General features: G+C 39.7%; 1 protein-coding gene across 2 annotated transcripts in view; it reads right to left on the minus strand.

The window, feature by feature from the left end:
* Positions 1-14622, minus strand: part of slc8a3 (solute carrier family 8 member 3) — a 165094-nt gene that overhangs the window by 89833 nt on the left and 60639 nt on the right. The gene's annotated exons all lie outside the window — the stretch shown is intronic.

Below are 14622 nucleotides of genomic sequence, written 5' to 3' on the forward strand. Positions count from 1 at the left end.
GTAAGCATGTGCTGAAAAAAACCACAAGACTGCTTTGAACAGCTTGTTGAGAAGATACATGAGAATTACGTGAGAAGGGCATGAGACTTCCCAAGTTGTGACATCACAGATTGGTGAACCTTCTTCAAAGAGAAAAATAAACAGAAACACCCCACTCTGTTCTCTGTTGTTGGAATTTCTTTCTTTGGTCTCTGTCCACTCTTTGGAGGTTAGGTTTGTTGTCCAAAAAGATCCCACCCATTTATTAAAAACTGCAGTTCCTTAAGTGTCCACCTGAGGTTGTCTAAAGAAGCATCAAAAGCCACATACACACTCATTCAAAAAAGCAGATTTTTTTTTGCACTAACATAAAAACATACTAGAAATTCCATTATTTCAATATGAAATGTGCAAAAAAAAATATTTTAGAAGTGAGGACTAGTATTTGTTGATCTCCACAGAGACAATATTAATGTCAATTCTGACCATATTAGTATTTTTAAAGCTGCATTTTTCTCTAACTTTTGTGAGCCCCTCACAAAAACAAACCTCAGTTTCTCTTTTCCTTCTGATCAGCATTAACCTGGTTTAACTCTCTGGACTGAACATCTTAAAACAGAGTGACACCATGTCACGTGACTAAAAGAAGAATGGTAAAGAGCAGGAGGAGGGAGAAGAACAGAATGAGGAGGAGGTGGATGATGTCATCGACCGTGCCTTTTCTGATAGCAGCTACATATCTGCTCATCAAGAGTGTGCACATTTACTAAAAATGGAAGACTTGTTGGGAACCTCTGGAGGAAGAGGAGGAGGTAGAAGAGGAAGAAGAGGAGGAGGGGCTGCTTTTTTGGTCCAAAGTCTGTGCGGCCATGCGAAAGGTGTGCACGCATTATTATATAAGACTGTCTGCCTGGGACCACATGTGCATGCACGTATCTTTGCCTGGATACACGTGCAGGTACTCACACACACACTTGTTCCTGCTCCTGTGTGCGTGTGTGTGTGTGTGTGTGTGTGTGTGTGTGTTTGTGCTCATGCTATATTCACTACATGAACTCAGAGAGCAGCAGCAGCAGCATTAGAAGCCTCATTAGCATAATGCAGGATGCAGGGAGGGATGCCATGTTCTTCATTTGCTTCTGCCTGATCCTGTCTGATGGAATGTGTCACGTACACCCCCCAACCACACACACACACACACACACACACACACACACACACACACTACACACAAACCTACCACTCTGTCCTCCCTCAGGTCCTCTCTCTCCTCTCCTCCTCCCTTTTCCTTCTCCTCATCTGTCTAAATGTCCATTAATGCTGTCTCCCTCCTCCTCTCTGTCACTCCTTTTTTTCCTCTTCCTCTATCTTTCCTTCATCACTTCCTTCTTTATTTATGAAGTCCTTTCACTTCCCTGTCCTTCTGTTTGGTTCATCCCTACCTTTTTAGTCTCAGAGCATTTAGCCAGCTAATTCATTAGTCAGACGTCAGAATAATTTTCGTTAACATTTTTTATTAACGTCATCTATCACCCAAAAAGGCCAAATATCCTTTTGTTCCAGGTGAGTCACTGTGAGATTATCTCAATTTTTTTATTTCTGTTAAACCAAAAGTAACCAAAATGAAGAAGAAGCTAATATTTTGTTTAAACTCTCTTGTCTTACTCTATCACTCACAAATTAAGTGGTAATCCAGAAAAGTATTTTCAAAAAATTTTATAAAACAAGTTATTCCACCTTAAAACAGCCCATTTGTTTTCTGAATGTGATGTCACAGTTGGTGATTGCTGTCCATGGTGGCACTGAGCTCCAGCGAGTTTGTACTGTAAATGCTTCACTAGCTGCCTGCTATCTGGTAATGCTAAACCAGCCAACAATAAAGCCTCAGTAAGCACAGATAACACAAACCACTGCACACGGATTAGCAGCTGTGGCCAAATTCTGCTTGTTTAAACTCATTTGTTTATTTTTTTTCATGGATGTTTACTCCAGGGGCATGATGGGAAATAATCTTAACAAAACCTAGCTGTAGTCATGAAAATTACCCTTTAGGTTGCCCAGTAATAGGCATTATCTCCTGTACCATAAATATCACCTATTGTGCGACATACATCACTTACTGTAAAATCATCAGCCATGCTATATACATTACTGACCATGCAGTACGAAATTATGATAATAAGTATATTCTGCAATATGCTGAGTATTTTTATTGGGATATAAATTTTAGCTGAGATGGAAAATAAAAATATCAACATGCCCTATAAATTACCTACTGCTCTGTGGTGTCCCTCAAGGTTCTGTCCTGGGTCCCCTGTTATTTTCCCTTCTCTTATCACTTCTATGCATTTCTTCTCTACTTTGCTTGAAACCTATCTAATGTATACATTATCATTTGTGCAGTACACATTATCCACTATTTTACTGTTTTGCAGGACAAAATATATACAGTTCAAATCCATAATTTACTGTGCATTGCTCACTATCCCTTTGCATGCATATTATAGGGGATGTAAGGAGTTTGAAAGTGATCTTGAAAAAAGTCTCTCTTCAAGATATATGCCTGATTGTAATCCACACTTTAAAACAAGATCATCAGCGCCAATATTGCTGGTTACAGGTTATTTTAAATTGCTACCTCTTAGCTTCTAGTTCGTGTCATCCAGGACCGGATTGATTCACGGCATGTCTAGGTCTCTATGACAACACCACACCGACTGACAAAGTTAGGTAGTGTGAAGAATTAAATCACAGAGATCTGTGTTTTTCTTTGCTAAAAATGATTTCTGTGACTCATTTTGTAGTGATGGTGGACACAGGAACCTAACTGTCAGACAGAAAAAGGACAGAAGAGCAGAAGAAGGCTAAACAGGAGAGTAATACAATCCAAGCTAAAGGCTAATTTAGCTTGTTGACATGTTAGACTGCAGATACGTCAGAGCATGGGGATAACATATAGCCAGCTGCCACAACGTTTGCCTGATGTCAACAAAATTCGTTTTGATCCGATCTCCATTTGATTCCAAAACAAACACACACCTCACAAAAAGTAATTTACGACAGTGTGCTGAGACTCCTGACCACAAGGTGGTGAGGGGGTGTAATTAAAACAGGTCCTCCTCATAAGATCTTTATCTTTTTAAAATTAATCATACATTATCCACTATGCAACTTACGTGACCTAAAATGCATTATACATCATCGCAACCAAATATTTAGTCTTCACCATATACTGAGCAATATTAATAATTATCATTGTCTACTGTTGTATAAACTTGTTTTACATATATTTCTTAAGTACCATGCGCACAATGTCCATGACCCCTTAAGGGGGAAAAAGTGTACAGCATGATGATGGGCAACACACACAGAATGAACAAATGTTTCTGTGTAATATCTTCACTCAGTCAGGTTTCTGTTGCAGTAAAAAATGCAGTGAAATGGAGGTTTTATGTTCTGTTAAATGTAGTTGAAGTTACTTGAAATTCAAGTTAAGCACTGAGCAGCGTTGGAGTAAATGTACTTGATAACTTTCCAGCACTGGTGACAGATTAATCAATAATGGAAATGATCCCTGGCTGCAGTTGAGACCCACCTGTCTCCTTCCTTTCCTTTCATTCCTTTATTCCTTCTTCTTTCCTACATTCCTTCCTACCTTCCTTCCTTCCTGCCTCATCTTTTTCCACTAATTTCCCTGTTTCCTCTGCCGCCTGTCATAACCCATCTTAGTTATTAAAAATTTAAATGTTGTCTGCCTTTTTGCTCTCATTAGACAGAGTAAAAAAAATAGCACGGTGGAGGGAGGGGATGCAGGATGACAAAAAGGAACCTGTTTTAAACCTGCAACATTGCAAATACATGTCACATGCCTGAGTTGGCTGAACAGTGAGGACAGCCTGTCTAATTTCTGTCGCTTCCTCCGCCGCCTCTCGTGGCCTGTCTTCGTTATTAATCTGACACTTTCCTTCCCCTGAGTCAACACTTTCACCGCTCGATATTGCCTTGCCTTGCAGCCAGACGAGAGGAGAGGAAAAAAACACATGAATGTGCTTTGAATTTTGACAAAGGATGCCATCACACACCATGCCCGAAAATATTAGGTCAGTGCTGGTTCAAAAAGAAAGGATGGAAACCAAAAAAAAGCCAATAAAGTGCTGCTGTCCATCCATGACTGTCTTTATTTTGTGTCATTTCACAGGAATATTTGAGCAGTTTGGGAAATAAACTTGTTTTACTTTTCCTAATAATTAGAAGAAATCAACAGGCCGCTAAATAGCGTTAGCCACCTTCAAAGCTAACAAAACATCTACGACTTCAAATTTTCTTTCAAGGGGGATGACATCATAACATCTTTTGTAATGGTAGCACAAGTTATCAAGAAGGATAAAAAAATGCAAAGTAAAAGTATCGCAAGTCACTGGAAAGTTGTCATCACTAGAATTTGAGCTAGTAGATCCATATCCTGCATCTTTAACAGTTATTTTCTATAGGTTGTCAAATATGGGCTCAACGCAGCAGTATGAAATCTAATCCGTGCCTGACGTCAGAGGAAAAATGACTGCTGTTAAAAGGGTGATCACACCTGCATGAATATAAAAGCATAGCATCGTCGTCACTATGGAAACAAATGTAAGTGTAAGTGTGTGCAGACAGTGTCAAACCAATCGTGATGCACTCCACAGAAACAGCGCTGAATGTCAGATGATGCATGAGCTGATAAAGTTAATTAAAGAGTAGGTATTGAAACCCACAATGCACATACAGGAGTATTAACACACACACACTGCACACATTAACACACACATGTGCAGGGAGCTGCAGCAGCAGCATTAAAGGTCACTGTGGCTGTCAGCGCCCTGAGCGATGTGTAACAACGTGTCACTGAGCTGTCACAACTCCAAACCATACAGCCACTGAAAAACCTCAGCGCGCCCGCCTGTCAGTCCCCCCAAAAACACACACACACACACACACACACACACACACACACACACACACACACACACACACACACACACACACACACACACACACACAGTCATGCATTTCACATAAACAATCAGAAACAACCATCAGCTGCTCAGCACAAACTGCTGTTTTTTACACTCAGCTGCAACATCAAACTGGTGGAGCAACTGTAACAGAGTCAGTGCTAACTCGCCAGTACAAAGGTTCCCACAACATATCCAACCTCCTCACTGTTGTATTTCATTTTTCTGTCTTCAGAATAACCTTTGAGAGATCTCATCACAGCACTTCCACCTGTAACATCACTGTGTGTGCAGCAGAAACCTGGGCAGGCCTGCTGCGCCCTCAAAGCTGTATCAACAACGACAGCGTGACAGGTCATTGCTCTGCTGCCTCTCTCTGTAATCCAACATCAACAATAATACACCTACCTGCCTTTGTAATCCCTGGACTGCTGCCAGATGTAATTTCCTGATTGACCTGAGATAGTTTTTTGTATTATCAGATTTGAGAGCTCGTGACATGCGTGCAGAGTTGATTCACTGGATTGGGTCAAGTACAAAAGCGTTGTATGGAAGATCATTTGAAAACCAGCGCTGCAGAAGTTTGGCAAAGACTCAATCACCGCAGGTTTATACCAGATTAACTGAGCTCACTCGAACAGGGGAATGAAAAAGTGAATTACTGTTCAGAGGAGAGGGACACGTGTTGTTTACCTGGATTACTAAATCCACAGCAGCACTGTCCACACTTTCTGCACAATGATACAGACTGTGCTCTGAGGCACAGCTGGAGTGATTAAAGAGACTTACTTTGAGCACTGAGAGAAGTTGAAAGTGATCAGACGCCTGATTCAACCTCCTACTTCCAGTTTATGTCAGCACCTTTAGCTACTACAGCTATCCCGAGCTAATGTTGAGAAATATACTGTGGGAATTATAAAATTATTTTGCAATTCTGTGATGTTAACACAATTCTGGAATGTATTTAGATTTATTGAATATGACCAGAATAATGAAGGTTACTAGAATTCCAGAAAATTATAATTCAAAATGTTACCAGAATTCCAGAATGTCTCAGAATTTTGTAATTTTGCTGAATTATAGAATGACCAAAATTCTATGATGTTATAATGTAGAATGTTACTGGAATTCCAGAATTTATCCTAGAATTCAAAATTCTAGATTTTCAAAAGGATCACAAAATGTTATCAGCATTATGCATATGTTTTTTGAATAATTGGAGATGGTTGCCAAAACTCTAGAAAGTCATCAAGATTTCTGTACTTTTATGTATTGTAGACAGTTAACAGAATTCTAAAATACTATCAGAGTTCTGAAATGCATATGGGATTTTGGAATTTTAGTAGAATTCTAGAATGTCTAGAATACTAGAATCCTGTAAAGTTTTAGAATGTAAACGGAATCCAGAATGTTAGCAGATCTCTAGAATGTTGGAAAATAATTCTGGAATTTTATATGAATTCTAGAACTTTGACAGACTTCTAAATGTTATTGGAATTCTAGAATGTACCTAGAATAGGGAAAAAAGTAAAACAAAAAAAAGAAAGAAATAAAAATAAAAATCAAGACTGTAACAGACTTCTCTTACAAAATAATATCAGAATGAAATCAGTATCTTAGAATATTACCTGAATTCTAGAATGTTTGCAAGATTCTAGAATGTCACCAGAATTCTAGAATGTCACCAGAACTCTGGAATGTTAACAGAATTCTAGAGTGATGGAATAAAATTCTTGAATGTTATCAGAATTCTAGAACTTTGACAGAAATCTCAATGTTGGCACAATTCTAGAATGTAGCTAGAATGTTAAAAAAAATAATAATAATAATGATAATAATAATGATAATAAATAATCATGACCGAAAAAGACTTCTGTTAAATAATGATACCAGCATGATACCAGTTTCTTAGAATGATGAAAAGTATCTTAGAATGTTTCCAGAATTCTAGAATGTTCATAGAAGTCTGGAATTAAAGCAGAATTCTAAAATGTAACAGAATTTCACCAGAATACTATATTATGGGGATGGTAAAATAATCCTAGAATTTTTTTAAAACTCTAAAATATCATCAGAATTTTTGTTTAGAATATCAAAGAATTCTGGAATTTATATGAATTCTAGAATAACACTGGCCAAACTTGCTAACATACAAACAGCCTTCAGTAAATTTTGCTGCCACTGTTATTTGTTTTTGGGAGGTACTGGATGAACTTTTCTGTGTTCATGATGTCATTAGCTCTTAATTTAGAACCAAGCTTCACAGGATAAAAGATTAAAAAGAGGAGATGGTAGGTTGGAAATACGTCAGACTGAACCACAGAAAGAAATAAAGACCTAACAGGGGCAGTATAGAACTTTTTTTATAGCACATTTTTAGTTGCTTCCAACCTCTTTCAACCTAAAGCCTAAGATACTTCACGACATCAGTGTGTGAAGCTGAAGTAATTAGAGGTGACGGTGTAAGCAATTTTCATCAGAGGTGGAAGCATGCTGAACATACAGAAGACATCATTTAGTTTCTGATGAATCAGCTCCTGCAGTTTGGATCTTATCAGACACACCTCAGATATTCACGGTACAGCAAGTTATGTGCCATTTCTTAAGCAAAGGACGAGGTTAATCCAAAGAGAAGTGTGAAGTTGTGATCCACTGTGTGGAAGAGGAGAAAGGCCAAGTGGGTTATTCCCGGTATTCCAGGAGCCCACTCCCATACTGAGCCCACTAAGTGATCCTGACATGTCATCTATTCTCAAATTACCTGGAGGAGTGGACCGAGACAGTAAGAGGAGAGAAAGGGGATGAAGTTTGAGAGGATCCCTGCTCGCCTTTTTTTTAGAGGAAAGACTCTTTTGCTGCCTCTTTCTTTCTCTCCCTCCTTGTCTCTCTACCCTCCCTCTTTCTTCCCCTTCCTCCTGCTGCCATGGCTGCAGAGTGTCATGGAGAGGAGAGGAGAGGAGAGGAGAGGAGAGGAGAGGAGAGGAGAGGAGAGGAGAGGAGAGGAGAGAGGAGGCTGGAAAGGAGGAAGACAGATGACGGGCGGGGGGGAAACAGACAAGGAGATGCACTGGGAGAGGAGGAGATGTGAAGTCAAATGTATAATGAGGCAGGGGAGAAAAAAAAGAGGGGACCTGAGAGAGAAGAGAAGCAGAGGGAAGACAGAAAGCATGGGGTGGAGAGGGAGAAGAAAAGGAGGAGAAACAAAGAGCAGCAGATAAAGGGTGAAGAAAAATGCATGAGATGTTTCTTCCCCTTCCTTTTATTTCCCCTCAGTGTCACCCTGATTATATAAGTGCCACGTGCTAAAAATAAAGCCTGCAGTACAAACTGTGGATGCAAGGCTTGCTGTGTGCGCGTGTGTGCGTATGTGTGTGTGTGCATCTCCCTCTTACACATGCATGCCTGCACTTGATGCTCATAAAAAACACACACATTTACACACAAACGCGCACACACACACTCTCAGACTGACAGAATGACAGTGACGCATCAGACGGTGAGCAAACATGCAGCGGGCGATGAGCTGATGTGTTTGCACAAAACGCATTCATGCATCCACACGTACAGCCCAGCCCAGCCCAGCCCAGCCGAGGCCCCGGCGAGCTCAAGGAGGGGAGACGGACGGACGCAGGTTCTCATCGTCTACGGTTGCCATGGTGACACAGCCTCCTTCAGATGGAGAGGAGAAGCTATGTGACTTCCAGGAGGGACGGAGTGGAGCAGAGGCGCTCCCTGCCTCATCCTCTCCTTCTCTTCCTCATGAACATTAGGTTTACGTTTTCTTATTCATGTGTTTTCCTGGACGCCAACAAGGAAACACACACACACATCAGAGCCATCATCTGTCCTCCAGTGAGATCTTGCTAGCTCAGGGCCAGTGCCAGGTGCTGAGGCTGAAAAGAGTATGAGGATAGGGATGGCTTGAACAAGTAAAAATGAGCGCATTCATTGAACACATTTTCATGAACGGTGAACTGAACCACTCAGTTTAAATACCTCATGAACAAGAACGTTAGTAAAGTTCACTAATGAGGCCGTGAACAGCCACAATCTGTGGGGCAGCGAAAGGTGGCAAGAGATCAGGAGACTTGCCGAGAGGTGACGAGAGATGCTGACAGTTCACGCTATACTGTAACGTTTTTTTCTGTCTGCAGTGTTTTAACAGCATACATGGACTCATACATTTGTAGAACTAGCTTGAGGGATGTGGGTTAAAGCGAAGATGGCTGTACAAGTAGCTAAAAAGAGGAACGTTCACATTCACTTGTTCATTTTTGGACCATGAACTAAGTTCAGAATTAAAAAAAATGAGCTGTAAACGTGAACAAGTTCGTTTAAATTGGTGTGAACTGAACTTTGAGTTAGCTCACTTTTTATGTGAGCTGGCACAACGCTGGTTCTCCCTCTCCACATCATCATCAGTAATCTCCTCATGTGAGGCTCATGATCTTTCTGCCACCACAGGGACACACACACTCACACGGACACGCACTCTGCCTCTCAATCCATCTCTGTAAGAGCCTGACAGGTAGGAGACAATGGTCTCTTCTGTCCGGTTTTAGCGGTGCCAGCACTTCGACTTGCATCAGGAGGATTCAAGGAGAGCATGAGAGTGTGTGCTGGCTGAGTGTGTGTGTGTTTGTGTTTCAGGTACCATGTGATCCGTACTGCTGAAATTTGGAGCCGTGATGTCAGAGCAGCGACCCAAACACATGCCAGGGCTCAGGTGCATTCACACAAACGCCAACACTTCCATCTGTGAAACACTACAGGTGCTGCTCTCTGTGTGTAATCCACTAAACAATGAGGAGACACCTACACCATGATCTCACTCTCACACACCCACAGCTGTAGAGAAGTTTGTCACCCAGCTGTAACAAACTTGATTCTGATTGGTCAACCAAAACCCTGCATTGGCTGTAAACCATGTTACTGGAATTGATCGTGTTAGATGCGTTCTTCTCTTTTGACCACGTCTTACACTCAGGCTCATTGTTGCTCAAGACCAGGAACTCTGTTAGACCATATGTCTTTGAATACTATCTGAAAATAAACATACAAACATTTAAGTCACAGAGATAATACAGCCTGGCCTGTGGTATATAAAAGATTTCTTAACCACGATTGCTCACCCATGGCTTAACTCCTCGTTACATACTGCAGATGATGTTCGCAGTGTATAATCTACCCCGAGGTGATATGATTCAGCCTGTGCATGAATCCATTCCAAGAACTCCTCCACATTTGGTAACGAGGCGACTTTGGACAGTTTGAAACTGTATATCCTCCGAGGAGGCCTCTGGTATACGTTTGAGGAATGTGCTGAGTTTACCACTGCAGTCCAGAGACTCATGTACCCCGGAGAAAAGTCAAAATCTGATTTAGGCTGTAAGAAATGAAGTCAATTCAATGTTTGGAATAATCCTTAAGTTTGCAGTAAGATTATGGTACACTCATAAGAGTTATTACAGATGAAGTTGTTTTAAAAAAAGTTGCATGAGTTAAATAAAAGTGTAGTAATGGTAGAAAATGTTAGATGGTTTGAACCTGATTGTTCAAAAAACAATGCAACGTTTGGAATAATTAAGAGATTTTTGAATCCTGGAATGTTACCAGTATTCTGAAAAAGTTACTTGATTTCTAGGATTTGTTTGTAAAGTTACCAGAACTCTAGAATGTTACTAGAGGTCTGAAACATTTCCACTATTGTGGAGTGGTAAAATGGTAAAAAAAAAAAAAAATGCACAAAGTTACTCATTTTTTCAAATGTTCCCGGAATTCTAGATTAACAAAATTGTCCGGAGTGTTAAAACGATTCGAGAATGTTTCACAACTTTAAAATTTTGTGAGAACTGTAGAATGTTACCAGAATTCTAGAATGTTACAAAATTCTAAAATGTGAGCACTTTTGAAAAGTTGCTAAAGTTTCAGAATATTACAAGAATTTCAGAATGTTTCCAGAATAATAACACTATTAGTATTCTAGATAGAAAGCAAAATTCAAGAAGTCGAGTAAAATTCCAGAATGTCACAGACTTCTATAAAGTTACAAGGATTCTACAGTGAAAGCTGAGTTAAAAAGAAAATCAACAGAATTCTAGAACGTTACATATTTCTCAAATGTTGCAACATTTAAAAGAAAAGTTTTCAATATACGAGAATGTAATAAGTATTCAAGAATTTCAGCTGAATTCTAGAACCATACCAGAGTTCTAGAATCTCACAGAATTTAGAATGCTGCAAGAATTCAAGACAATTTCAAGAATTCCAGAACCTTAGTAGCATTCTAGAATTTCAGCCAAATTCAAGAATTAAGCAGGATTCTAGAAAATACTATAAATCTTTATTGCGAAAGACTTCTAGACTGTTCCAAAAAATCTTCCATGTTACCAGAACACTTGTACGTTTTTGTTTTTCCGCACCAATCCAAATCACTTCAGGGTGCTGTGAGCATTTATCTGCCTAAAACAAAAGCAACAACTGTTCACCATGATCTTTTCTGAATACCTGTACAGGTGTTCATTCACACCTATTCAGGAAAATAGATACATCAGAGCCAGTGTAAAAGGTTTCTGTGTGTAATGTTTTTATCAGATTACACAGATGAAGTAGTGTGTAGACCTCCTTCGCTGAACTTTGTTTCTGAACATGTCTTGACATGTCTTTCATTTCAAGTTTGTATAAATAAATTTAACTAGAGATGTCCCAGTGGAAACATTACCCCTACCCCTATTTCAGGCTGTAACAGATCCACGACATTAACAAACACATTGTAAGCACGTCTATATACTCACTCACATCTCTCTTCTCTTACATGTCATGTAACTGTAACCTTGAAGCTCCACTTACAAATATCCCCTTCATCTCCTGCCACCAATAAAACCCTGGATGGCATCCTGAAGTAGGTCTCCCATGGCCATCCATTTACACGTTACCACTTGTCTCAGAGCGATTCTACAGTTTGTAAAATCCTACCATGGGGACATTCAGAGCTCAACTCAAAATACTTTGAAATACTATATCACATTTACCTTGAACTTTTACATGTTGAATGTATTTTGAAAGAGTTCTCAACAAACAGCACAAACTTCACTTCAAGCTTGTGGTTGTAACATGGTAAAACATGGAAAAGTAGAAGGAGATCGAAAACTTCTAAACGGAAGTCAAGACACTCGCAGACAAACTCTGTCCTCTGGGTTAAGTTACTTGTCTCCTGCTAAAGAAAGCTTTCACTGAGTCTGTCTCACAGCCAGTAAACAGAGCAAACAGTCAGATATGTAGAGGTTGACACGACTTTGTTGACATCATGACAGGCTGACAAAACAAAGAACAAGGTGCTCGGAGTTATTCATCTAAAAATACCTGAAATGGCGTTGAAACCTGTAGAAGAGGAAGATGCTTGAATGCTACCTGCTGAGCTTACTCTTTTCTTTGTGCATCATCGCGTCACATATTTGCGCTTCTCTTTTCTGTGTTTCCAACTCTGTCAAACAAACCTGTCTCCAAATCAAGAGTCTGGAGAATCCCACGAGCTCTCTCTCATTGTTTCTTCTCTTTTGTTGAGCTCTCCAATTATAGCCGCGTTGAAAGAGCGGACTCTCACACAAAGACGACTTTAAACAATTTCGCTTTCTATTCATTTCAATCCAAAATGACTCTGAGGCCCGCGAGAGTTGACTGGGAGTCCAACATGTCTGTTTTTCTGAGAGAAAGAGTGGGTGTTCGGAGACAAGAGAAAAGAAAACAAATATGAAGATATTGATGTTTTTGTGTGCAGGAGTGAGCAGATGCCACAAACGAAGAAGAAATCCTAATGTGGAGGTGGTGTGACATCTTTGAAAACTGCCTATGCTAAAAATACTGAAGAGTAAATATTATTCATGTCCCAAATTAAATAAACAAAGCTCAATGCCTGAAACTAATCTTAAACTAATGATGAACCAGAAAAATTAGCAAGCTTAAAGCAGCTTGAATCCGCTCATGTTTTCACAGCTTTGCTTCAAGTAATGATTGATTTGTTTGTAAACTGTTTGGTGATTCAGACCAACTCGTGGACCCAAAACTCCAAACAGCCCTTGGCACAAAAGTGTTTACTTTAGCATAATATGAACCGGTGTCATGAATTATTGAATCACCCTCCTTTGAAAACCGTGTTGCTCCATTATGTCACCTTTTCGCTGGCTAAGAAAAGCAGTCTTGTTTTTAGCTTTGTGACAATGCATTTTTCAGCAGGCTTTTAAATTCTTTATTTTCCTTTAGAATGCAAAGCCATACTGTGCAGTGTTTATATGTGACACAGATTGAGACCAAGGTTTCAGTTTCTCTTCTTCTTTCAGATCAGGAAACTGAAAAAGCTTCCTCAAACAGACACTTGAGCTAATTCTTATGCATTGGCTTCTTAAGATCGATCATTTAAACCTCAGAAATAGCTTGTATTTTCAATTCATAGAGAAGATTAAATCACCCCATCACTTTTCACCGCTGACAATGAGATTCAGCAGCCTGAGCACTCTTGGGGTGGGAAACACCTGCACTAATCCAAGCCTGAATGATGTCCGCCATCCATTATAGGATGATTAAATCATTACCCTCCACCCCCGTCCCTCAGTCACATCACTGTTATGAACCAAACATTCATCAAGGCCCTGTCTCTCTTCTTCTCTTTTGGCGAGAAGGTGAGCACTGGGAGAGGACGGGGAGGAACACGCCTGCCAAACAGACAAGCAGCTCCGGAAAGTGGGGCATGATGGGTAAAGACCCAGTGACCCATAAGGTGTCCGGTCACACTCTGATGGCCCTGAAAAGAGGCCAAAAATCAGACATGAAAAAAGGAAACCTCCTTCTCTGAAATGGTTATAAGTGCCAAACCAAGACTTAAAGGGTGGTTTCACTCAAAACCAGAAAATAAAAGTGTTTTAATGCTAGAGAAGTCAAAAGAATTCAGTTCTCTGTGTGTGCATGCAGTATACTAACAACACTGGCTTGATTTTTTCTTTACAAACACAAAGTACAAAAGTGAGTTAAGAATGTGTATCAGTCAAAAATGATGCAAAAGCTAATAAATCCAGCTTCTGATCTCCTGGTTAAAATGGTAAACTTAGACAATCTGTATTTAAAAATATATACAATACTGAAGATTGAGATGAGTAATCCGAAATGTTGCCCAGAAAAGCTCAGAAGATTATATGAGTAATCTGGAATGTCGCCTAGGACAGCTCTGAAAATAGGGACGAGTATTCCAGAAGGTTGCCCAGAATGGCTTCTTAGATAAAAAGCACTATTTTGGAATGTAGCTCAGAATGACTCTGAAAACAAAGATAAGTATTCCAGAATGTTGTCCAGAATGGCTTTGAAGATAAAAAGACCTATTCTGGAATTTTTCCCTGAACTACTTTGAGTATTGCGATAAGTATATCTGAATTTTATTTGGCAAGCATTTGCCCAATTTGCCAACCACATATAATCCATCTACAATCCAAAAATCAAAACCCACTGTTTTGTCTATCTTAGTATGGATTTAAAGTCCAATTCTTTGAGAATTAAAGAATAACTTCTTTTAAAGGGGCTGTGCAGAGTTTGAAAGTGATCTTGAAAAAGTCTCCCTTCTAGATATATGCCTGATCATAATCCACACTTAAAAATGAGATTATCA

The sequence above is a fragment of the Halichoeres trimaculatus genome, unplaced genomic scaffold (genome assembly GCF_033239565.1).
Source record: "Halichoeres trimaculatus isolate MK-OKI-2021-1 unplaced genomic scaffold, fHalTri1.1 fHalTri1_scaffold_17, whole genome shotgun sequence".
Classification (NCBI taxonomy): Eukaryota; Metazoa; Chordata; class Actinopteri; order Labriformes; family Labridae; genus Halichoeres; species Halichoeres trimaculatus.